The sequence below is a fragment of the Sus scrofa genome, chromosome 12 (assembly GCF_054392235.1).
Source record: "Sus scrofa isolate SSC_HxYL_T2T_F1_AM1 chromosome 12, Sscrofa_HxYL_maternal_Yorkshire_Landrace_v2.0, whole genome shotgun sequence".
Taxonomy (NCBI): Eukaryota; Metazoa; Chordata; class Mammalia; order Artiodactyla; family Suidae; genus Sus; species Sus scrofa.
In genome coordinates this window covers 2,678,081-2,704,490 of record NC_139394.1, presented here as the reverse complement: position 1 = coordinate 2,704,490, position 26,410 = coordinate 2,678,081, and the positions used below count along the sequence as shown (strand labels likewise).

At 53.6% G+C, this 26,410-nt stretch overlaps 1 long non-coding RNA gene across 2 annotated transcripts in view; it reads right to left on the bottom strand.

Annotated features, from left to right (window-relative positions):
- Positions 1-4,248: 4,248 nt before the first annotated feature.
- Positions 4,249-26,410, bottom strand: part of LOC146397979 (uncharacterized) — a 31,147-nt gene continuing 8,985 nt past the window's right edge. The window contains exons 2-7 of one of the 2 annotated variants that reach the window (XR_014820624.1): positions 17,075-17,193; positions 14,555-14,609; positions 9,564-11,990; positions 8,729-8,815; positions 6,756-7,040; positions 4,249-4,837 (exon numbers count right to left, since the gene is read on the bottom strand). This is a non-coding gene — a long non-coding RNA (uncharacterized LOC146397979). Of the gene's footprint in view, positions 4,838-6,755; positions 7,041-8,728; positions 8,816-9,502; positions 11,991-14,554; positions 14,610-17,074; positions 17,194-26,410 lie in introns of those variants that run through there. The other variant, XR_014820623.1, reaches the window with a different exon arrangement.

Here is a 26,410-nt window from a genome sequence, read left to right as displayed (position 1 = left end):
CCTATTCACAACAGCCCAAAGGCGGAAACAACCCAAATGTTCATCAACCAGTGAACGGATATACAAGTTGTGGTCCATCTGTCCCAGGGAATCTTATACGGCCCGTAAGAAGGAATGAAGAGCTGACACCTGCCACAATGTGGGTGAGCCTGGAAAACATGCTGAGTGAAAGAAACCAGTCATAAAACACCACATGTTGTATGATTTCATTTATATGAAATGTTCCGAAGAGAAAAATCCACAGAGACAGAAAGCACATCAGAGGCTGCCAGGAGCTGAGGGGAGGAAGGACTGGGGAGTGGCCCGCCGATGGGGATGGAGTTTCCTCTTGGGGTGATGAACATGCTCTGGAAATAGAAGTGCTGACTGCACAACATCGTGATGGTACTACAAGCCATTGAACTGTTTACCTCAGAAAGGTACATTTTATGTTACATGGATTCCACCTCCCCCCCAAAATCCATTTGTGTATTAAATTTAAATACATTTTTCTAAAAGGCATCCTTTCAGCAAGTGGTGTTGAGGAAGCTCGACAGCCGCATGTAAATCAGTGAGGTCAGGACACGGCCTCACAGTGTACACAAAAGTAAATTCAAAATGGCTTAAAGATTTAAATATAAGAAATGATACAATAAAACTCCTAGGAGTTCCCGTCGTGGCGCAGCAGAAACGAATCCAACTAGGAACCATGAGGTTGCGGGTTCTATCCCTGGCCTCACTCAGCCAGTTAAGGATCCGGTATTGCCATGAGCTGTGGTGAAGGTCACAGACAAGGCTCAGATCTGGTGTTGCTGTGGCTCTGGCGTAGGCTGGCAGCAACAGCTCTGATTGGACCCCTACCCTGGGAACCTCCATATGCCGCAGGTGCAGCCCTAAAAAGACAGAAAGAAAATTTAATTTAAAAAATTAAAAAATAAATAAAACTCCAAGAAGAGAACATAGGCAAAACTTTCTCTGACATAAAGGGTACCAATGTTTTCTCAGAGATCAGTTTCCTGAGGCAACAGAAAAGCAAAAATCAAGAGGGTGAGGCCAATCCTTTGCATCTCCAGTCACCCAGTTGGTCACTGGGAGGTTAATTCTCCATAGAAGGGGCTGGTGTGGCAGAGCTGGGCAGGGGGCACGCTGACCTGGGAGGGGCAGCAGCTGCACCCCCAGGGGTAGGGCAAAAGGGAGCTGGACAAAAGTCTCTCCTTTGCCTGAGAGCCAAGCCTAAATCCAGCTCCGCTGGGCCCTCTGGTCAGCACCTCGTGGTGGCCCTATAAAGCGACGGTTCCAGGCTGCCCAAAAGGTTTTGGAGGGTGCCTTTGATCCTTACACCTTTGGAAGTGCCAATACAGTAATACTAATCAAAAGGCAGTAGATCCAGGCCACACAGATTTTCTTGTTTTGTTTTGCTTTAAGTGGAGCTAATCTTACAGCTAGCATTTAAATGGGGAGGCCAGGGGAAAAAATTGCATCCTTTTTTCTCCTCCAAATAGATCTTACCCTCATTTGGTGACCTGAACTTGGCAAGGGGGCTTGGGTGACAGGCCCTGCCGGGAAGGAATGACTGCCTTGAACGGCTGACTGCCTGTGAGTTGCTGCCCCTTTAGCAAACCATTCTCAGGAATTTCATGTGGTGGAGTGCTAGCCATGCCCACATCAGACCCCAACACGGACGGAAACCAAGCCACCAAACACCAAGGCCCAAAAGGAGGGGCTGTGCAGGGCATCTGTGCTGGCTGCGGCAGAAGGCCAGGCAGCCCGGGGGTCCCGGCAGACGGGCGCAAGCTCAAGTCGCTGGGGGCAAAGTGAAGGTTCTGGAGACATCCTCCCAGCGGCTGTTCCCTCCTCGGGCTGTGCAGGGTTTGTTCGCAGTTAATGAGCCCTAATTAACATGTTGATGGGGCTCTGCGCTGTTTATATTTGGAACCTTTTTACTGTGTCGGTCGTTGCTTTTGTTGGGTTAATGATGCTCAGGTTGGATCCGGAGCCCTGGGAAACTGGCAGAAAAAGAAGCTGCTTTCCTCCTTCCCCCCAACTCCCAGCCTCTTCCTCTTGGATGATGCTGTCACCACAGGGAGGGCCGCCTCCCCCAACTCCCATCCCAGCCCTCTGACCCCAGACACTTGCCCAGGCCATGGCCCAGTGGCATCTGGTCACTCTCTCCCTACCAGTCATGGCTTCACAGGCCACATGACCAGAGTTCCAAGACCTTCCTGCTTCTCTCTGGGTGACTCACCAATGCTGGCATCTCCTCTGGGTTCACACTCTTTAGCAGGGGCATCTGGGAAGGGAACTCCTAAGGGACCACTTAGAGGGTCTCAGGTAGAGGACCTGAAGGCCGAGGCACCAAACCAAGCTAACACTTGGAGCCTGGATGTACTCAGAACGTCTCTCCCATTGAAACATTCCAGATGTTTCCATGGGGAGCAGCGAGAATTATAATCGCCTCAGAGGAAATATTTAGCTCCCAAGTACTATGGCAATTCAAGAGCAAGCCCAGACTAAAAGAATAAGAAGGTGTTCCCGTTGTGGCTCAGTGGTGATGAACCCGACCAGCATCCCCGAGGATGCAGGTTCCATCCTGGCCTCGCTCAGTGGGTTAAGGCTCTGGCATTGCTGTGACCTGTGCTGTAGGTTGCAGACGTGGCTCAGATCTGGCATTGCTGTGGCTGTGGCGTAGGCCAGCAACTCCGATTCGACCCCTAGCCTGGGAATTTCCATCTGCCGTAGCGTGGCCTTAGAAAGACAGTAAAGGGGGGGTGGTGAGAAAAGAAGGACACCTGACGTGGGGTGTCCCCTCTGAAACCTCCGACAGCTTTCCCAGCCTGCTTCCAACGTGCCTTTCCAACCTGCCCCTTCCCTCTATGAACCCTCCCCAGCCTCCCTCCTAACCCCCATTCGGAGGTCGCCTCTCCTATGTCCGCACCTCTGCCGTCCTCCCCTTCCCCACTTCCTTAGAACACCTTCATCCCTCTCCTCAGGGTCAGGCTTCTCAAAATGCCACCAGGGCACAAATCGGCTCTGTAATAAAATACCCCCAGAGTTAGTGGCTTGCCAAAGAATTTATTCTTACTCTGGCATGTCTGCAGGCAGATCTCAGGAAGATGGCTGAAGACGGGCTGGGCGGTGGCTCTGCTTTGGCTGCAGATCCTTTGAGCCAAACTCCAGGCAGTGGAGCAGAGGGCCTCCTAAAAGTGGGATGGGAACTTTGCTGGAGCTTCCAGAGCTTGTATCTAAATCTAAACAGACTTCCTTGATTTCTTTTTTTGGCCACGACAATGGCACACAGAAGTTCTGGGGCCAGGGATCGAACTTGCCACAGATGAGACATGGAGCTGCTACAGTGACAAGGCTGGAATCTTAATCAGCCCTGCCACCAGGGGATTCCAGACTTCCAATTTTAAGCAGGGATCTGAAACATGTTGAGTCAGAAAGGAGAGAAGCAGAGAGAGCTGAAAGGTGAGGACAAAGATTCAAATAGAGAGAGGAGACAGGGTTGAGGGAGAGAAGGAGAGAGATGAGTAAAAGCAAATGTGCATGCACTGCCCAATCCAGAAACAGGAGAGCTATCGCACTGACCAGTGCCACCAGGCAGAGCACAGGGGATGCCCTCAAGCCTCAGCGGCCCCCATGCCAAACTCATGGACTTGGTCGTGAGAATTCATGAGCAGCTGAGCAGTGAAGGGTGGGCTCTTCAGGAAATCGAGTCTGGATGCCCAATCATCCCTATTTCAAAAATGAAATTGGACCATTGTATCACACAACTTTAAAATTTTTCAAAGAAAGTGCAAAAGAAAATATTTATGATCTTGTAGTCAATAAGAAAGTCTTTATTTATAGCCATGCCCGAGGCACACAGAAAGTCCTGGACCAGGGATTGAATCCAAGCCACAGCAGTGACAATGCTAAAGAGAGTCGTTTTTTGAAGTTCCCCTTGTAGCTCAGCGGAAATGAATCCAACTAGTATTCATGAGGATGTGGGTTTGATCCCTAGCCTCTCTCAAAGGGTTAAGGATGTAGCATTGCTGTAAGCTGTGGTGTAGGTCACAGACTCAGCTCAGATCCCATGTTTTTGTGCCTGTGGCAAAAGCCAGCAGCTGCAGCTCCAATTTGACCCCTAGCCTAGGAACTTCCATATGCCGCACCTGCAGCCAAGAAAGGAAGGAAGGAAGGAAGGAAGGAAGGAAGGAAGAAAGGAAGAAAGAGAAAGTCTCTTTTTAAAAACACAACCCATAAAGGAAATAATTGAGAAATTTTAACTACATTAAAATTTTAAATTTTATTCAAAAAAGATGAGAAAGTGGGAAAATGAGCCACAATCCGGGAGGTATTTACATTGTGTGTAAGTGACAAAGAATTCCTATCCAGAATGTGTGTAGGACTCACAAAAATCAATTTAAAAAAATAAGACAGTGAGAAAATGAACAAAAGACAAAAACGGCATTTCATAAGAGGAAATGTGCCAATTAAAATATGAGGCTGTATTCAACCTCATTACTAATGGAAATGGAAATTAAAACCACTGTGAGACCCCATTTTGTGGACATCGGATCATCAAAGAATGTTAAAGGTGACAGTATCAAGAGTTGGCAAGGATGCGGGTCAATGGACAATCTGACATGCCACAACCATGCTGGAAACAATTTGTCCTCAACTCAAGAAGCTGAAAGCACACCTCCCTAAGACCCAGAAATCCCCCTTTGTAGACAGTTTTCTAGAGAAACTCTTGCCATGTGCACCAGGAAATGTGAATGTTTATGACAACGTTGCTTGAAGGAATTAAAAACGCATCCACCAAGTGGAGAATGGAGGACGGTCGTGGCTGCACACACTGGAATTCTACACGGCTCTGAAAAGAAATGGACCGTGTTTACGCGTGAATCTCGGAAACCACCACCTAGAGTTAAAAAAATTAAAAGCCCGGGTGTAGAGGAATCACGCAGGGAGAGCCTACTCAAGTAAAGCTCAAAAATCTACAACTAAGCCATACGCTGCTTAGACACAGACACAGAGGAGTTCAAACCACAAAGAAAAGCAAGGGGATGGACAACTCCAAACGTGGGGCAGAGTTCCGCTCTTGGGGACGGGGAATAAAACCAGGGGAGGCAGCATGACGCAGAGCCATGATACCCGCCTGTGCCTCCGGGCTGTGGTGGGTCCACAGGCACATTTTGCTTATTTATTATTTACACTTTGATGTCCATGCATATTTCATCACACAAGGAGTGAACTGGAAAGGCAAGAAGCTAATGCAATGGAACAGAGGGAAGTGGGGCTGGGGGGAAGGCAGGGCGTGGGCTGCAGACTTGTCCTCAGAGACCGGAAGGTGCCCCCAATCAGCCCAATCCTGCAGTGGAGATCATCTCTGCCTCATCAAGTCTGTCCTGCCTGGAAGTTCCCGTCACCTGGGTCACGCTGCTCTCCACTGGGCTGAGCTGGGCTGGATGGGGTGACTGGTCCAGCTGCTTGTGGGGAGGTTTGGCTGCCACTCAACCTCCTGCCAGGCGTGGACCCACCCTCCTTACTCAGCACTCCCCCTCCTCGCTCCCTTCCTCCTTCCCACCTAACCCACAGGGCAGGCAGGGCTGCCTGCTGGCCCCCTCCACAGGCGGCTGGTGTGGAAGGAGCAGCAGCTCTAAGGTCCTAAGGGGAACAGCCTCCTCTCCCAGACACTTCTCCTGAGCATGGGGCTCTCCACCCGAGGCTGAGGGGCTCGAGGCACTGCCGCCCTGCCCCTTGGCCAAACCCTATTTGGTGCCCCCTTCGCCTGACCCAGGATGACGTCCCCAAGTGCACAAGCACAGGGCAACGAACCTCTGGCCAGGAAAGGAAGGTACCACGGGCCCGCCTCCTCTCTGGTCTGGACAGACCGTCCTAGGACAAGGCTCCCTGAAGGTGGGCCTGAGGCCTGAGAGGAGAGTCGGCCTGGTGGGCCCCGCCCCTTCCTGCCTGCCCTGAGGGTGGCCCGGGATCCCGCCTCTCAGGCTCTGCTCCGGGGCAATCTGGGGCTGACCCTCTCAATGATGCCCCAATGCCCCCATCTTCAGAACCAACCCCAAATCTGGATGCTCAACTGCCTTCAGTTGCCCCTCGTGCATAATGAAATGGATTTGGACCACAGCTCGTTTGTTCGGTTTTATGGAGTGTTACACAAAACTGCATGAAATTAGGTTTTGGTACTAGTATCATGCTCTGCTTGTCCTGCTTTTATGTCCAGCACTGAGACTAAAGGAAAGGGGTCAGGATGGGTAGGAGCAGGAGGCCGGGACCTAGAGTCCATGGACAGGAGTTTCCAGTCTGGGAATAAGGAAGGGGAGACAGGGCATGGGGAAGAAGGCCTGGGCTGCCCAGGGAAACCCAGGGTAGCTCAGTGGTGGGTGCGCTGAGAAGGTGGGGGTCCCAGACCCGTGCAGAGTCCGGCACACCTTTGAGCTGGGCCTGCTCGTCTCTGAGGCTGGCCACTGGTGCAACCAACAGAGTGCCGCTACTCAGCACCACTGGGGAGGAGGGGACGGGAGGAGGTGGTGAAGGAAGAGGAGGGGAAGACCCACCTTTGGGCCAAGGTCATGCCAGTTCCCTCTGGCCGGCTGCTCTGAAAGGTCTAATCATTCCCAACACCCAACCAGACTGCCCTTCCTTACCTGCTTCACCCCTGAGGGTCTGGGCCATGAGACTCTCGAATGCAAGTTTTCCCACATAACCCACAGTCCCCCACCCACGTACACGGACACACACACACACACACACACACACACAGCTCCACCTGCCTCATGTCCCATCATTAGGGTTTTGTCCTGTCCGGGTTCCCAGAAGCTGTCCTCCACTGCTGGGGTTCTGCAGCCTGGCATCTGGGCTTGGTCCCATGATGGAGGCCCGCTCAGCAGGTCAGAGCTGGACACCACCTCAGGGGTGGGTTAGCCCAGCTCCTGTGCCATAAGAGCAGGTAGCAAGGTCCAAGCAGCCGTGTGACTTGCCCACCATGGCCTTGTCTGAGAGACTAAATTCAGGGGCAAGTCTCCAACTCCTCCCACCCGCAGGACAGGGACATGGGACTGTGGGTAAAAAGCACGAAGCTGCGTCAGGGTGCCGGTGGTCAAGGAAGGAGAAAGCCCTCGGGGCTGGACACTTCCTGCCTGCTGTGCAGAGAGGGTGTGGGCTGGGACGAGGCATCTCAAATTGGCCACCAGCCAACCGAAACAGCCTATTTTAAGCAAGCACAGCCCTGGCCAACACGGCTATCAACATTTGTTTGCCTAACTCAGGGAAGAGAGAAAAAAACTACCGAGAGGCAAGCACTGAAAGTGAAAAGGCTCCAATTTCCCATCCAAAGGTTCTGCCGCGGGCCGCCAGCCAGGAGCACCAGCTCCTTGGACCTCGTCCCTTGTCCTAAATTTAACCAGCTGAAAATCTTTTTTTAAGTCGCATCCTATTCAACCTTTTGAAATAATGATTTGCCTTTTAATGGGAAATCTGCATTTCATTGCCCAGAAGAGCTGGGCACCCCTGGCTCTGCCCGTCCTCCTCCTGGACAGCAGCCTCCTGGTTTTGGCTGCAAACCCAGGGAAGCTCACAGATGAGGGAGCCAAGGGCCCTGACTGTCAAGGCCGGTGTCCCTGGGCTGAGGGCATGTTTCTGAGGTGGCAGGCACAGAGGCTTCCTCTGAGAAAGCAGGAAATTAAAAAAGCAACAGCAGCAGAAAGATGCTGAGCCAAGAAAATAAGTAAGATGTTCTTTAGTTCTTGCTCATGCTGGAGACATACCAGGATCATGGAGAACCTGGGCACAGACAGGCTGAGTTCAAATCCCCCTAGACTTTCCCAGCTCCGTGGTCCTGGCCGCTTCCCAAGCTTCTCTAAGTCTCAGTTTCCCCATCTGCAAAATGCACCTTCCGCCTCGGGGCCGCAATGAGGACTGCAGGAGTTAACATCTCTGAAGCATGCAGTGAGAGCCACAGACAATGACTAAATAATAAATGATGAGTGAATGTTCCCTCGTGGAGGTGGCTTGTCACTGAGTCACGCAGAGGTAGAGGTCACAGGCAGGGAAGAATGTTCAGGACATTCAACTCTGTGACCCAGTGTGTGAGGCCAGCGCTGTGCCAGGCTGTGGGGAACAGAGCCGTGACCTTCACCGACCTCATCAGTTATGGGGGTGGGCCCCGGAGTGGGGAGCAGAGGGCACAGTGGGGAGATGTCTGGGTGGGCCCAGCAGGCAGGAGCAGGTGTAGGTAAGGATGACAGAAGAGATGAGCTGACCTCAAAGGAGCTGGGTGGGCAGAAAGGGGGGCCCCAGTGTGGGGTGCACATATAGGAAGAGGTTAAGGGAGATACAAGATGAAGGTGGTGACAAAGTCTGTGTCCCCACAGGTGTCCTGGTCCAGGCAGCGGTGATGCAAGGGGTGGGGGAGCAGGGAGACCTGTAAGTCCTGCCTGGCCAGGCTGAGGCCCTGAAAGGGGGTATCTGAAAGCCCCCCTCCTGCTCTCTCCTGGGCCCCAGGAGAGGGCCCCCCTTCCTCTTGCTTTTGTCTTTTGGGAAGTAAAACCACGCATGCACTCAGAAGAGTGCCCGCAAAGGGACCTGAGTGTGCAGGCGCTCCTCTCACCAGTCAGACCTCACCCTTGCTCTGGGCCTGCAGGTCACCTGGGTGACCAGCCCTCAGGCTGGGGCTGCTGTGGATCCCTGACCACCCTCTGCTCTCTTCTCAGCCCCAGATGCCCTGAGAAGTTCAAGTAACACTCACATAGGGCTCAGACCCGAGCGCAGCATCCAGGGGACTTCAGCTTGGAGACCTCGGGACCCACGCCAAAGGGCTCTGAGTCTGTCCCACCTGGGCGTTAGCAAAGGCGGCAAGTGTGTGAGGAAATGCACGTTTACACCAGGCGGCAGGTTTTTAGGTTACAGTAAACTCACCATCTCTTTCAGTTTGGGCCTTTATGTAAGACCTCATTTTGGCCAGGCCTGGGAGGACTTGACAAGGGACCATCCTGCTGCCCCCTTAGCCCTCTGGACCCAGCTCAGCGGGACCAGGAAGGACCACCAGCACAACTGGGGATGTTTGCCCACAGAAAGCAGATGAGAAGAAACCTCTCTCAGAGATGGTTTGATTGAAGCAACCATTACGGCTTCACTGGCATCCTGACAAGGGAGTAGAAATGGACAAGGCCAGAAGCCAAGGACCACGCCCCCAGTCTGCTGGCCCCCACAGCCACCTGGTGTGCAGGGAAGCAGGTGAGGGAGAAGGAGCAGACTCTGGCTGCCACCCAGCTCCTAGCACCCACGCACAGCCTTGTCTGACCTCCAAGAATTTACCACCAATTCCAGGAACTTCCTGCCTCGGTCCCCACTGCTGCCCCAACCCTCAGGCTGCCTAGGACCCCAGGGCTCCGGAATATGACAGGCCCACAGGCAGAAGGACAATGGGGAGAAGTCAACCCATGATGTCTGTTAGATGAAGACCTAAAATATTCTACGACTCCACATTGCTTCTCTGCTGAAAGACAAACAAGCAAAGGTATCATCGTTCTGTAAAAGCAGAGTTGCCGTTTTGCTTTGTTTAAACAGCACACATCTGTCACCTTGCAGCTGGGGTCAGTCAGAAGTCCGGCACAGCTGAGCTGGCTTCTCTGCAACAGGGTTTCACAGGCTGCCATCCAGCTGCTGGCGGGGCTGCTGTTCCATCAGAGCTCAGCTGGGGAAGGATCCACTTGCAAGCTCCCTCTGGCGGTGGGCAGAGCTCACCTCCTTGTGCTCCTGGGTCCCCAGCTTCTTGCCAGCTATTGGTTAGGGTGAGTCTCAGCTCCTAGAGGCCATATGCCACGTGGGCCCCGCACCACTCAGCTTCTAGGCCAGCAGGGGACAGCCTCTCTCTAGTCTGCTCCACATGAGTCATTCTTTTCAGCTGGTTCCATAAGAGAAAAACCACATCTCCAAAGATCAGACTGAAAGAGAAGGGAGAGAGCCAAAGGCAGGAGGGGTGACAGCAGAAGGGAGCTTAGGGCACCAACCCCTGTGCTGGGCCAACGGAGGGAAGGACAGTGATGGGGCAGGCCAGCCTCCCGTCCTGGGCCTCTGCCTCCTCCCCTTCCCTCCCCCCCCCCCACCCCGGCTTTCTCTCCTGACACTACTCTTCCAGCCCCTCTCCCGCATTCTCCCCTGCCGTCAGGAGCAGGTGTCCTCCTGGCTTCTGAGCACTGAGAGCTGTGATGGGCAGCAGGCCAAGGCCCCAGGGCCCACTAGATGCGCAAACCTTCGTGATCTAGGATTAATCTCTTGCCTTCCTAGAGTCTCACGTCTCTGTCTCTCTCTGTTTCTCTATTTCCATCTCCCCACAACCCTCCCTGCCCTGAGGGTCCAAGGGAATAGAACCTTCTGGAATGATAAGACACTCAGTGCTCACAAGTCCTCCCACTTCAGGTAGCCCCTTGGGTTCTAGAAGCTCTACATCCTTCTGCCATCAGAGAAGTATCAGGAAAGGGGGAAGATGTCCTTCTGAGTCAGAGCAGAGCAGCCCCTGAGTTCCCAGTAAAACCTCTTTCCCCTGTTGGTTGCCCCCAAGTCTGAGTTCCAGCTTCATCTACTTAACAGATCCCCAGCTTCCTAAGAAGGGGGCCAGGTGGCAATTCATGAATCATCAAGAAAATCCCACAGCCTCTGGACCAACTAGAACAGGTTTCTATTTTGGGGCTTTTCGACAAAGCCTCAGGGATCGGGAGCCATTGCTCCATGAGAGATGAGAAGCAAAATGGCTCTCAGAAAGACCATAAAAAAGGAAGCATTTCAATAAAAGATATTAAAATATAAAGAAATTTGATACATTTTTAAACATTTCTCACTTGTTTCCCCCAAGGTCCCTGCAACGTGCCTCTGTAAGAATGGAGGGGAGACTTTGGAAATGTCACTTTGTCTGATGAACAACGCCCAGGGCTGCCCCTCCCTGCCCAGCTCGAGGGGGCCTTGTCCAGCCCCTGTGGAGGCCCATCTGCCGGTGCAGCGACCAGGCTGGCAGCCTCTGCCTGCACAGAGCTGTCGGGCCTTCACAGGCTTTTTATTGTATTATTTAACACCCAATCCTTTCAGCGTGTGCTGCGGCCACACAGTTTATGTTCCCAGCAGAGGGGAAATAACTGAAGGAATATTTGCAAAAAGCTGAGTTAAGTAAATATTTTATGCCCATTAATGTGATGGCTGGCAATGCCACGTGGGGGTGGCTGTGGGAGGGGAGCATGCACCACAGAAGGGGCAGAGGGTACAAGGGGGGCCTCAGGAGCAGCAAGCGTATCTCGTCTGATTCTCAGCCCATCTGTGAGAGTGAGACCCCAGCCTTCCCAAGGAAGGCGGACCACAGCCCTGCTGTCCACTCCAACAGCCCTCAGGAAATGGCTTGTTTCCACTAGAGGTTGAAAAACAAGAAAAACACGAAGCCTGACGTCTTTGCTAAAAAGGCAAAACTTTCCAAGAGCACGCTCCAGGAGTTCAGTGAGTGTGGTTCTCAAAGTGGGGTCTCCAGGAGCCGAGGACGTTAGAAACGCAGAACCTCAGGGCCACCCACCACCCCATGTCCACGTGGACCCACCCTCTTGGGGTCACAATTTTCTCTGCAGCATCTCCCTGCCGGGACTGGACTGAGCAGGCTGGCTGGAGGTGGCACCTCTGGCGGTCTCCCTTCAATGCTGCTGTTAGGATTTTTCATAGGCTGGGGGAGTTCAACTTTACCCATCCCCAGCAGAGAGGCTTCGGGAAGGGACCAAGGTTATACAGATGGACAGGGCCAGGTGGCAACATGACACCAAATCTGGGAGCCCCTCCCAACTCCCTGGGCCCCAAGACCCCAACCCCATCTTGGTCCCTGGAATCAGGGCCGGGCAGGGCAGGCAGGGGAGCCGTGGCCAGTGGTGGGCAGGAGCAGAGGCCCCTGGCTGCTGGCTGAGCATCTTTACTGGACGGCGTCCTTCCGTGAAATTTTCCTTGGCGTGTTCCTTCAGGGCAGGGAATCCCACAGGAAGCTGGAGAGGAGGGGAGAGCCCTAAGGTGGGGCCTCTGCAGACTCGCAGACAAGCACGTCCAGTCCAGGGACTGCAGCCCCAGCAGGGAGCTGCCCCCCCACCCGCACCATCTTCAAGACCTTTCACTCCTCCCCCAGGGCTCTAGAATGGGCATCTAAGGGAGGGGCCTTTCTTGGAACCAGGTCCAGCCAGTCTCCACTCCCAGGTCAGGTTGGGGAGGAAAATTGGTAGGCAGGAGCCTGGGGCCAAGGGTGGGGGAGGGACATAAAGGGCACAGCCCCCTCCTCTCCCCCCAGAGGCTTCTCACTAGGAAGCTCCTCCTCCCAGCTGGACAAGTGTGAGGGGAGAAGAGACATTCTCTCTGGGTTGGGGGGATGCTCCCTCTTCCTTCTGGAGGGGCCTGAGGAGAAGGGACAAGGCTCTGGGAGGGGAATGGTTGGGTGGGAACCTGAGGAACCTGGCGGTAGGGCAAGATAAAGGCGGGGACAGGCGCAGTGAAGCCTCAGCTGCGATCAGGCGCAATAAGGAGGCGCTTGATCGAGATGCAGATCAATGGCAGCAGAGCCATTAGCCACAAAAATGGGATGGAAGCGAAGGGCCCGATCAGCAATCGATGCAGGGTGAGCAGGATGGACAGGAAAGGGCCCAGCAGAGGACACCAGGGCCAGCAACGGCCATCTCAACCCCAGGAGGCAGCCAGGGGGTCTCTTCTCTCCTTCCAGGGACCTGCTGTCACAGCCATGATCCGGGCTCCATGTGATCCCAGAGAACTGCTGACCAGCAGACTCTGGGGCCTCCGAGAACAGATGTGCAGGCGGTGCCAAAGGAAGGAGGCTTGGGGTCCCGAGGAGGTCTGGCCGTGGCGGCGCTGGCCAGTGGGAGTCAGGCAGTGTACCTTGGGGACACGGGCACCCAGACGAAGGAGCTGAGGAATCACGCTCAAGGGGGCAGGTGCACAGGGTGGTCACCGTGAGACCAATGAGCCCTACTTCCCCTCCAGGACGCCCTCTGACCAAGATTCAGGATCCATGAGGGGTGTCGGGGGCCCCGCTGGAGAGGGGCAGAGCCTGCCACCCGAGGGGTGTCAGGGGCTGTGCCACGAGGGGAGGGATGGAACCACCTGAGCCCTGTTCCTAAGGGTTCGAGGACACCCCTGTGGCCTCTCTGGGTCCCCTGGGAGTGCAGCAGGTGACAGAGGCTTGCCCGGAGCCTGGAAGGCATCGAGCACCACTTTCCCTGACACCTGGGGTGTCTGAGTGACCATATGGGGGTTTCACTTGTTCCCAGGGAACTGCAAAGACCCTCGTGAATGAGTCAGAACTTTCACTTGGATCCCCAGATCACAGCAGAAAAAAAGTGTCCCCTATCTTTTAGTCCAGCACAAAACAGATCAGGGACAGTGACTGCTGACGCTTGTCCACCTGGCTCCCTCTCTCCATCACAGATCCAGCAGGCCGGGCGGGGTCCCCTGGGCCTCTTTCCCTGGACCGACTCTATGACCCCACTGGTCACTCCGCGCCCCAGGCGGCACGTTCAGGGTCTTGGTTCTGTCCTGCCCAGGCCTAGAACCACACAGATGTGGGTTAGGTGCCAGGCCCCTGTGACGACCTCACAAGAACTCTGGGCCGCTCTGGTCCTCATCACAAAATGGGAACAAGACTCATCGAGGCAGTTACAATTATCGCAAGGCCACTGGACAGGAGTGCCACACCACTTGTCCCTAAACTACTGCTAGGGAAAGGCTCTGCAGAATTCTCTAAGCATGAGAGGCCCTGAGGTTCCTCCCTGTGGGGACAAGACACCCCTACTGGCTTCCAGACTTCCTGGAGGGTCTCCAGCCCGAACATAGAATCTGCATCTGCTCTGGAAGCCAAAAGTCTAAAGCAGAAATGATCAACATCCACAGCCCAAGTGACACCTGGGGTGCCCACGGGGGTTCCAGGACGGGCCTGGGAGTAGCACTGGAGAGAGGAAAGGAAGAAGGCCAAGGGTGATCCAAGGTCCCTGTGCCTGACCGGGGGCCCACAACAAGAGGGCAGGGACACACCCAGGGGCAGGGTTCAGACACCCGAGGGGAAGCCCTGCCTCCGGTTCCCTCTGCAGCATGAGGCGGTGCAGAGTCAGCCCTCAAGGTGGAAGCCCCGCATCAAGGCAGCCTGGATGCCGTTGTTATGTTTAAGAGCTGCATCATCACTCGCCCATCAAGGGAGAGGCCCAGATGAGAGATGTGAAAAAAAGCAGGGCGCTCACTTTGGCTGCACAGAAGCCAAAACTAGGGCAATGCGGAGAAATGAGCCTGCCCCCCTGCAAAGAGAACTCCAAAATCTGTGAAGTGCTTTACATTAAAAAAAAAGACAGGTGTTCAAATGAAAACTTGCACCAAAATGTAGAAACAACTCAAAGGCCCATCAGCGAATGAATAAACAAAATGTGATCCAATCATACAAGAGCCACAAAAAGGAAGGAAGCTGGACACACACCATGACAAGGATGAACCTCGAAAACACAGTGCTAAGTGACGGAAACCAGACACAAAAGGCCACACCCCGCCCGAGTCCACTTACAGGAAACACCCAGAAGAGGCAGATCCATCGCGGCAGAGGGTGGACTGGTGGTTGCCTGCAGGGTGGGGGCAAAGGAGAAAGTAGGACGTGACTGATCATGGACACGGGGTTTCGCTGTGGGAGCTAGACAGAGGTGGTGGTTTCACAACACTGTGAGCCCACTAAATGCCCCTGGGCTGTTCACTTTCTGGTCCTCTGGATGGTCCTTCAGTAAAATAAAGACAACTGCAACAGTAATAATAATACTGAGTGAGTGCCATGTGTGCTGGACAGGGTTCTACGGGCTGTAGCTCAGTGACCCGCCACAAGGACCCCACAAAGTGGGAACCCTACTCTCCCCCTTTTACAGAATCAAAGCTCAGAGAGGGCCAGTGACTCCCCCAAGGTCACCCAGCCACTAAAGGGAGATGGGGATCCAAACCCCACACTCCGGCTCTGGGAGAACTACCTCTGAGGGGAATTCAGGAACCAGGATGCCAGGAAGCGGGCAATGGACAGCTAGCAGTTGCCATGGCCCCAGCCTTGAAGGGCATCTTCGGCCCCCAGAGTTGGCCACGGAAGGACATCACACCCACTGGCTGGGCAGGAGGCGCCATCCAAGCCCTGAACCCTCCACTGGCTCCCTGGAGAGGCTGCTGGCACATACACTAGGACCACACTCCAACCGCCATCCAGAGTGATCTCTGGACAGCAATCTTGCCCCTGTCACACCCCCTCCTTCAAGCTGAGGCCCACACACCCCTGCCTGGTCCCTGCCCCTTGGCCTTGAGCACCTGGACCACACTCCTTTAAAGGAGCAGCTACCCAGGAGTGACGAGAGCGCGAGAGCAGAGCCCTAAGTGTTGCTCTACAAAACAGCTAACAATGGCCCACAGAGGCCACAGAGGTTTTTCTTTGCAATTGGTTAAAAAAAATATAAGATACTTTTGGATTACCAACATAAGAACATGGTAAATTTCCCAAGCATGCTCAGGCCCCAGGACTAAACGACAAGCCTCCCACCCAGCAGTCAAAGGGATGAGGAAGTGACTATACCAACTTAGGGGCCTTCCCACCCACCACACCTGAACAGACCACCCACCTCCAGGCCTGGCTTCTCCCACCCACCTGCCTGCCCTCCTCCTGCGAGCCCCCCTCAGGGCCCCTCTTCCCATGGCCCTGTCTGTGGCATGGAGCTGGTTGATGAAGACAACTGGGTGTGGATGCGATTTTCATCTAGGGGACGGGAGCCTCTCAGCATCGCCCCATCTTCCACAGGTCGCTTTGTTCCCAGGGTGTGCCATACACTCTGCCCAGGCACTCCCAGGACCCTTGGGAACCTCTCCAGCTCCGTAAGCACAGAATATGTGCTGGCTGCCAGGAGGATCAGCTCAGGGACACCCAGCCCTGAGCCCTGGGGACAGAGAGAGGACCCAGCAGGACATGAGCAGGCCTGGGCAGAAGCCACCCCTCGGCCTCAACCCAATTTAGCCCCAAGTGGATGAGAAAAGCCCTACCAGGGGCCTGGAGCAGATGGGCCAGGCCCGGACCCCTGCCCGGCCCACCATCTGTCCTAACAGTCGGGCCGTCTGCCCGGGCAGCCCCTCCTCCCAGCCCCCCATCTGCCAGGCCCACTTGGCCCTCCTCCTGGCTCCACCAGGCCCTCTGGAGGGGATGGGGTAGGAGCCAGAGCCCAGAGCTGGCTGCCTCGGACCAGCCCCATCTGGCACCCCCAAAGGGAAGGGGACAGCAAGGCCCTGCCAGCGCGGGGGGCGCCTCCAAGACTGCCTCATGACTGGGGATGGCAGAGGGAGGAGGACCAAGGGCCTTGCACCCAGAGGAGGCGGCAGCCACACTCCCCCACCTCTTTCTCCCTGGAGGCCTGGGCTGCACAGGCCTTGACACAGCCCAGGCCTTCACCACCCACTCAGCTCCTACTCCCTGGCCAGCAACTCGTCCAGGTCCCCTCCCTGGAACCAAGCAGCCTGAGAAGAGAGAAGATCCACTTCCATCCAGGGCCCTGGCCGGACTGGAGGAAGCGGGACCCCAGAAGCCCTAGCTCTGCCTGCAAGGCCCACAGCCAAGTGCAGGCCCCATCTTGGTGACTCCAACCCCCCAGGCCATTCTCTCACTTGCTTGGAGGAAAGCAACACTGAGGCCAGGCCTCCCACGGCAGCCCACGTTGGGCACAAGACATCTCAGGCCCTTAAGACAGCAGGCCAGCCCGTGAGTGTCAGCTGCAGCAAGGGCCCGGGAGATGGGGGGATGAGACCTCAGCCCTCAGGACCCCCTGCCCATGAAGTCCCACCCCCACCTCCTCCCAGGATCCGCCCGCACACTGTGTGACATGATTGCTCCTCCACAGATGAGATGGGGCATGTGAGTTCTCCTTGGTGAGAGGGGCTGGCTCCTCCCTGGGGTGGGGGTTGGGGGGTGGGGGGAGAAGTGTGCCCCTCACCCTCACAAACTGGCTGGCAAGGATGAGGGCAGGGCTCAGGCGTCTACCCTTCTCTCTGCTGGAAGGTCAGCCCCTGGGTGTACCTGGGCTCTTCCTGGTGGATCAGACAAGAAGCCAGGTCTACACTGCCAGCTACAGAGGGCAGCCTTGCAGGTCATCAGCCTCACACTCTCCAACCTAGAAATAGCCCCCAGGTCAGCACCTAGTAAGGAAGATGGAGAGGGACAGGAGGATAGGAACCCTCACCTACTGCCGTGTCCTCTCCCCTACTCCAGGGGCAAGCAGCCAATCAGGGCCTTGCTCCACCCACCCCATCATGACCCTCCTGCTAGACCCCCCGGGAAGAGCTTCCATTTACCAAGAGTGATAGAGGATGCCTTTCGCTGACACACCATTCACCACAGGGCATCCTGAAGCTCATGGATCCCATTTCCACAGCCCATCACATTGGACCACCCACTACCCCCTCCCAGGACCCAAAGCTGAGCTCAGAGCCTCAAACCCCTAGCATGGCCACCAACTCATCACCTCACTTCAGTGGCACCCATCTGTCCCCCCCGCTCCACCGCCAGCCTGAGATAATCATGCAAATATCTTCATTCCTTGCAGGAGCAGGTGGAGAGCCCAAGTCAGCAGAGTGAGAGGAGAGGGCCAGGGAGCCAAGACAGGTTTGCAGCTGTTACCGTGACTGGCACAAGCTTGATGAGGGGAGGGGATGGCAAGCACCACCAAACCCACCTCCACACACTCCCCACAGAGCACAGGAGCCTCTGACCTCCCTTGGCTCCTCCAGCCTGGATAGAGAGGGTAGGCAGTGGCAGTGAGTGAGGACAAAGTCGGGAGACCCTAGCCTGCTGCTAAGACCAAAGCTGGCGGATCCATGGCTGGACAGCGCCACCTGGTGGAAATATTGCAGACTACAATGCCAGACGTCCTGTTTGTTCTGGTTCTGGGATTTTAGCCTGAGGATTTCTTCCCCTTTTCCCAACAGGGCTCTGTGACTATCAGAACCCCTTGCCCTCTAATCGGATTCTGCTAAGATATGGCTCGTTATCAGAGGGCCTGACACAGGCACTTCAAACAAGGCTAGGAAATATATCCCCCAAAGGAAAAGCTTCTCATCAGTAAGGCCCCTCCCCAAGCTAGCCTGTCTGTCCAAGGAAGGTGCCCTCCTCCCATCACTGATATGACAGGCACCCCCAGCCTGTCTTTTGAGGGGGAAATCAGAAATCCCTGGCCAAAGACGGGCAAACCAAGTCTAGGAATGAATAGTGAACACAATTGGCTGCAACGGGCACAATACATAAAATAGAAAAATATATAGAAAAGGGGGGAACAAACCAACCAAACGAAAACCTCATGGGAAACCCATTAGAACTAACTAGGGGGAGTTCCCGTCGTGGAGCAGTGGTTAACTAGGAACCATGAGGTTGCAGGTTCGATCCCTGCCCTTGCTCAGTGGGTTAAGGATCCAGCGTTGCCGTGAGCTGTGGTGTAGGTCGCAGATGCGGCTCGGATCCCGCGTTGCTGTGGCTCTGGCGTAGGCTGGTGGCTACAGCTCCGATTAGACCCCTAGCCTGGGAACCTCCCATATGTTGCAGGAGCGGCCCAAGAAATGGCAAAAAGACCAAAAAAAAACAACTAACTAGGACCCAACTCTCTACTCCAAAAATTGCTCACTAAAAGAAAAAGAACGAATGATTTCCCTTTTCAAATCACATTTCAGGGTAACCTGGTAACTCTGGTTGATGAGGGAAGGCTTAACAGAATTCTAGCCACTCACCATAAAAGGAAGATACCACAAAAGAAATCACCATTTTGCAAAATCTCATGAAATGATTACTTCTCGAAATGGTCCTGGATGGATAAGGCCACTGATAGAAGATGTTTCTGAGGCGCTCTAGGCCTGTGACCTCTTGGACCTGCTTTTTTTGTTTTTGTTTGATTTGTTTGTTTTGCTTTTCCAGGGCCTTACCTGTGGCATATGGAAGTTCCCAGACTAGGGATCCAATTGGAGCTGCAGCTGCCAGCCTACACCACAGCCACAGCAACACAGGATCTGAGCCACGTCTGCAGCCTACACCACAGCTCGGGGCAATGCCAGATCCTTAACCCACTGAGTGAGGCCAGGGATCAAACGTGCATTCCCATGGATACTAGTCGGGTCTGTAACCTGCTGATCCACAATGGGAACTCCCTGCTGGTCAATCTTTTTTTTTTTTTTTTTTTTTTGTCTTGTTGTTGTTGTTGCTATTTCTTGGGCCGCTCCCGCGGCATATGGAGGTTCCCAGGCTAGGGGTTGATTGGAGCTGCAGCCACCGGCCTACGCCAGAGCCACAGCAACGCGGGATCCGAGCCACGTCTGCAGCCTACACCGCAGCTCACGGCAACGCCGGATCCTTAACCCACTGAGCAAGGGCAGGGACCGAACCCACAACCTCATGGTTCCTAGTCGGATTCGTTAACCACTGCGCCACGACGGGAACTCCCTGCTGGTCAATCTTATCATCACAAGTGTGCCTCTGTGTAGAAACTCAGAGCCCCAGCTATGAAGGGTTCTGGCAGAAAGATGAGCCTGAATCAAATCAAGCTTCCAGAGCTAAACTCCCATTTCCAGGAAAAGCGGTGGAGGGAAGACACCTAAAGGAAGCCATCAGATCCAGAATGTGTGGAACATTTAGCGGGACAGCAGATCTGGTTTCTCCAGCAAGGCATGGCTGGGGGCGATCGGGGGGAAGGGTTCCTCCATCTAGAATGAGAGAGATTTAAGAGACACAACGATCAAATTAACTTGTGGACCTTGTCTGGAACCCGATTTAAACAAACCAACTGGAGTGCCCGTCGTGGCGCAGTGGTTAACGAATCTGACTAGGAACCAGGAGGTTTCAGGTTCGATCCCTGGCCTTGCTCAGTGGGTTAAGGATCCGGCATTGCCATGAGCTGTGGTGTAGGTCACAGACACGGCTCGGATCCCATGTTGCTGTGCTCTGGTGCAGGTCAGTGGCTACAGCTCCGGTTCAACCCCTAGCCTGGGAACCTCCACATGCCTTGGGAAGCAGCCCTAGAAAAGGCAAAAAAGACAAAAAAAATTTAAAAAATTTTTAAATAAAAATAAACAAACCAACTGCAAAAAGGTACCTTTGAGACCACCAGAGAAATTCAGATTGGGCATTAACTGATACCAAAAAATGACAATTATGACTTTGTGCCAATAGAGCTGTAATTATGTCACAATGTTCCCCATATTTAGAGTTGCAGCCTACTGTTTGCAGGAGCAAAATTACAGAATGTCTGCTATAGGGCTGAAGATACTTCAGCCAAGAGGAACAGCAAAGAACAGGAAGATAGCAATAGATAAAGTAAATGTGACAATCCTTGATAATTGTCAAATTGGGATAATGCATACATGAGAGTTTACTGTGCTACTCTATAATTTTTTGAAAATTTCTGTTGTAAAAAAAAATTAAAATATGCCCTGTCTCTTGCAAACCTGGCATTGAAGACATTTTATTGCAGAATTGACTCGCCTGATACCCAAGACCCCCATCCCCCTCTTGCTTGGGGATAATCATTTAGGGGAGGAAAGCTTATGGTGTCATCACTGCTTCTTTTTCTGTTTCTTGGCCACCCCACAGAATATGTAGTTCCTGGGCCAGCAATCAGATCCCAACGCTCCCAAGACACCACCACCGAGTCTGCTGTGCCGCAGGGGAACTCCCATTATTGCTTTTTTTTCCTTTTGTCTTTTTAGGGTTGCACTCAAGGTATATGGAGGTTCCCAGACTAGGGGTCAAATTGGGGCTGTAGCCAGTGTCCTACGCCACAGCCACAGCCACACGGGATCCAAGCTGCATCTGTGACCTACACCACAGCTCATGGCAAAACCAGATCCTTAACCCGTTGAGCAAGGCCAGGGATTGAACGTGCGTCTTCATGGATGCTAGTCAGATTCGTTCCTGCTGAGCCACGATGGGAATTCCCATCATTGCTTTTTTATAGTTCCTTTGCCCATGGCGCTCTCGCTGCAGGGCTAGGCACCTGCGGGGAGGAGCTTCCAGGTCCCCACTGAGCATCCTGGAGGCCTCTCGCGCACTCCACACTCCCTCAAGGACTCTCAGACCCAGTTCAACATTGTGCTGGGGAAGGAGCTCGCCCGGAGGTTCTGTGGCCGTACACTCCCTCTCTGTGGCCAGCAGAGCAGCAGCCCCCAAGATGTCCACATCCCAATCCCTGCCACCAGTGAATATGCCACCTTATATGGCAAAAAGGACTTTGCAAGTGTGACTAGAGATCCTAAAATGGGAGGCTAGCCAGGATGATCCAGGTGCCCCAGAGTCATTGTCACAAAGGTCTATGTCAGGAGGTTAGAGATGTGACAACAGAAGCAGAGGTTGGAAGGATCCAACAAAACTGGGGACCATGGGCCTGGGGCCACAGCTGCCTCTAGAAGCTGGAAAAAGCGAGGAGATGGATTTCCCTCTCCAGGCTCCAGACAGAACAGCCTGGCCGATATTTTTAATTTAGCCCAATGAGACCCCTGATCTCCAAGAATGTGAGTTATCTTAAGCCACTGAATTTGTGGTCCTTTGTTATAGCAGTCACAGGAAGCTCAATCACTCTGCAGGGGAGCTGGAGGGGCCCAGGTCACCCTGGTAGTTTGCGGGCTGGTGGTACATCAGGGACCTCCCTCCTCTGTTCCTCACCTCCCTTCCTCCATGGCCTCTACTCTCAATGGGCCACATCCACAGTGCATGGGCCCTTCTGGGAGGCTGCACTAATTCTGAGACAGAGCAGGCCCTCCATCGACCAAGAGGCCCAGCATAGGCAGCCCATGGAAGACAGGGCTATGCCCCTGCCTCCTGCCTGGAGTATAGGTGCTTGACTTCATGGTCTGCAACACCAGCTTAGCCCACACGCCCCCAGGGGTCACCCAGCATCCTGCATCATGGAGCCCATTATTATCAACAATGCTGTGACAATGGGAGGGCACAGAGGGGACCATGGGACCCCACCCCAAGGACCTTCACTGCATGCAAAGAACACTGTTTCTGTCCCAAGATAAGGATGATGAGTTGGGAGGAGCAGGCCTTGCAATGACACATACTGGACATCCCCCGTCCGCCCAGCATGGCCAAAGGTAGCTGCTTATCTGTCCTGAAATGTCCCTTCATCATTATCAAGACATAAACATCATTCAAATAGTTATAAAACAGGTGGTTCTAGAGAGGGCAGTTCCCCTGAAAGTCTCATGGAAGAAGATCCCATGATAACAGCATGATGAACAGAGGGGTCACCTTTCCTGTTCCCATTGCCCAGGGTATCCACAATAGTCCACAGCCAGCCCTGGCCTTCAGTCAGTCAGCACATGCCACCCCCAGCCCACCAAGATGGTCAGATGCTGTCTAGAAGCCAGTGGAGGGACCACAGAGAGACCCTTGCAGCATCCTCTCTCCCTTTGCCCATCAGTTCTCAGCCACTGAGGCAAGACACCAACACACTTGGGAAAAATTCTTTTGGAAAATTCCAGGCCTGAGTCCTGAGTGCCCCTGGAGACCACGGCTGGTAGAAGAGGACCAGACCAGCTGGAGTTCTAAGAGAACAAGAAAAAAGATTTATACCCACAACAACTAGGGACAATGACAAAGCAGGAAAGGAAGGAAAAAACACCCAGCAGATGAGCTCCATGGGAGCCGAGGGGCCCTGAATGATGTGACTTTGAAAACAGGGGCGCCTAGGCAGTGGGCTCTGGGGTTCTCAGCCAAATATGGGACAAAGGATGTGACCACACCTGACCAGCGGAACAACCTCAAGGTCATTGAAGGGTCCAGGTGGGAAGAGAGAAATGGTACCAGAAAACGTCATTTCCTGCCTCCATCAGCGGAGCCTGCTGCCCCCCTGCCCCCACAACCCTGACACCTCCTGCAGCCCCTCTGAGGAGGTGGTGCTTCCACGGGGGGCACACGGCCACTGATGCATGGGAACCCCTCAGCAATGGAAGCAACCCCTCATGTCTCATCATCCCCCTTGCATGGTCCCTGGGCAGAGGAAGGACTGGTCCATGGTTAGACCAACCAGCCTAGCGTGACCTAGGTCGAGGGCTGAGAACCTCAGCTGCTCCCCTCTTCTTCCACAGTTTTAGATGAAGTAACAGAGACAGCTAGAGGCAGAATTACTAGAAAATTTGCCCAGAGGGGGCTTTGACCCCAGGACCTAGAGGCCATCGAAGAAGCCTGGTTAATGGGTGGAGTCTTCTCTCCGCTGGCCTGACCACCAGCCAGGGAGTCAGGCCAGACCTTGGTGCTGGGCCAGGGCCCCCTGCCCAATGTCCCATCTGCAACTTTCTGGGGTGACCAAGCTCTCAGTGGGAATGTGGGGCCAGTGTCTGGGTGACTCATGACCCCACCTCTCACCTCACAGATGCAGGAGCAAGCAGAAGGGGCTGGCCTGTTCCAAGAGAAGCTCAGACTCCAAGTTCCCTGCAGGCAAGCCCCCTATCCTGTCAGTGTCCTGGCCTCTCTGGGCTTGTCAGAGCCACAGTCCGGCCGTGAAAGGGGGAATCCTGAGAACAGCAAATTCCTCTACGCTAACCAGAGCCACAGGAAGAGCTTCTTGAACCACTGATGGGTACCATGGTGCACCAGCCAGAACCCAAGGAGGACTCAGAGCCATGGTCCCTGAATGGAAGGTCCCAGAGGTGGGGCTGCACTGAATCTGGGCCCCCCTCTCCAAGGTGAGCAGACCTCACTGTCCGAGCACCTGTCAGCCAGGACCTGGGAGTAAATTCTTTTAATGGGCAGCTGGTGTCACAGAATAAATGATGGAGTGGTGTGTGTGTAGGGAGGCACATGCTGTGGACTAGCTAGTGAGGCCGGGGCGGTGGGGGCGATTACACAGGAGGAGGCCGGGGAAGGTGAGAGCAAGGAGACAGGGGCTCAAGTGCAGCAGCAGAGCTGGGAGAGCCGACAAAGGCAAGGCGGGAGGGCAAGGCTCCAGCGGAGGGAGATGGGAGGGCCCCGTGGGCAGCCAGAGGTCTGCGGGGGTGGGGGGGAGCACTCTGGAGGCTGAAGAAGCAACCCTAAACAATGCGCAGAAACAGCCCCCATTCTGCCCAGATGAGGTCACTCACTGCCCCTGCCCTCAAACCGTGCCAAGCAGGAGTCAGTGGATGATGGATGAGGAGAGCTGGGGCTCCCCACTCCCATCCTGGCTTCAATCCCAGGCCCTGGGGGCTGCTGACCGTCTCACAGAAGGTCCGATACAGGGAATCAGGACACCAGAGCCTGGGCCTGCAGGACCAGTAGGCCTGGGGAGGCCCAAACTCCTCGGAGCTCAGCACAGGCGCTGCCCCTGTGGAACTCCTTCTCCCCATACCCCCCTCGCCACCCTGCAGGCCTCCCCACAGTCCTTGTCACATTGCCACACTCTCTGGCAAACGTGCTGTTTAATTGCTTAGCAGTCACAAAACATCATTAAGGAGAAAAACAGAATCAAAAACATTTATGATGCAGCCTAACCACACGTATGTGGACACGTGGTGTGCGTGGCAAAGATCTTTTGTGGCTGTGGCCCCTTGGGCTGTGAGCTTTAAAATTACCATCTCCCCTCTCTATGGTTTTCTGTGTTTTCCAAATTTTCAGAAATATGTTTGAATTGTTTTCAAAATTACCTTCTAAGTTAGTTTTGAACTTTTAAAGTCATTTCCATTATTTTTAAATTTGGAAGGGACAAAAGTTTTATTACTGTGATTTCAATTTATTAAGTTTAGCCTCCAGCAGCGGCGGGCAAGGACCATCTTCCTTAACTTTGTATGAAGTTCCCAACACAGAGCTAGGCCTACTGGGGTTTCTCACATTTAGGGAATCATTCATCTACCTCTATGACAGACTCCAGAATTCTCTAAACCTAGTGTTTTTTGTTTCTTTGTTTGGAGGTTTCTTTTGTCTTTTCTAGGGCTGCACCCGCGGCATATGGAGGTTCCCAGGCTAAGGGTCCAATCGGAGCTACAGCCACCAGCCTACGCCAGAGCCATAGCAACTCGGGATCTGAGGCATGTCTGCAACCTACACCACAGCTCACGGCAACACCAGAGCCTTAACCCACTGAGCAAGGCCAGGGATCGGATTCATTAACCACTGCGCCACGATGGAAACTCCTAAACCTAGTGTTAAATCACCCCTAACATACTGGCCAGCTCTGAAAGGTCCCAGGATTCCAGGATCTTTTCATTTTTTAATATTCACTTGTAGTAAAATACTCAAAACATAAAATTTATATTCACATCATCGTGCAACCCATCTTGAGAATTCTTTTGATCTTGCACAACCAAACCTCTGTCCCCACTAAACAATAATTCCCAGAGTTCCCATTGTGGCTCAGCAGGTTAAGGATCCAACATAACTTCCACGAGGATTCGGGGTCAATCCCTGGCCTCACTCAGTGGGTGTAGGTCACAGATGCAGCTCAGATCCAGTGTTGCCATGGCTGTGGCTGTGGTATAGGCCGGCAGCTGCAGCTCAGATTCAACCCCTAGCCCAGGAACTTCCACATGCTGCAGGTGCAGCCCTAAAGAGGAAACACACACACACACACACACACACACACACAGTCCCTATTCCCCCTCCCTCCAAACACTGGTAACCTCTATTCCACTGTCTCTACAAATGTGACTCCTCTAAGGACCCCTCATAAGTGGACTCATACAGTATTTGTCCTTCTCTAAATTATTCCTCTGAGCATAATGCCCTCCGAGTCCACCCAAGTTGTTGCAAATAACAAAACTCCGTTCTTTTTTACGGCAGAGAAGTATTCCACTGTATATACAGACGTCTTCTTTATCCATTCATCAGTCGACAGACACAGGTTACTCCCATATCTTAGCATTTATAAATAATGCTGCTGTGAACACTGGGGTGCATACATCTTTTCAAATTAGTGTTGTTTGAATATATATCCAAGGGTGGAATTGATAGGTCGGTCACATGGTAGTTCTACTTTCAGTTTGAGAAATCTCCATACTGTTTTCTACGGTGGCTGCACCAATTTACATTCCCGCCAAGAGTGTGCAAGGGTTCGCTTTTCTCCACATCCTTGCCAGAATTCATCTGCATTCTTTTTGATGACAGCCATTCTGACAGGTTATCAGGTGATATCTCACTGCGGTTTTGATTTGCAGTTCCCTGATGATTAGCGATGTTGAGTATCTTTTCACGTGCCTGTTGGCCATCTGCATCTCCTCTTTGGAAAAATGTCTACTCAGTTCTGCTCATTTTTTAATTGGGTTGTGTTTTTTTGATGTAGAGTCATATGAACTATTTACATATGTTGGCTATTAATCTATTATCGGTCATATCATCTACAAACATTTTCTCCCATTCAGTACATTGACTCCGCTGTGCAAAAGCTTTTAAGTTTAATTAGGT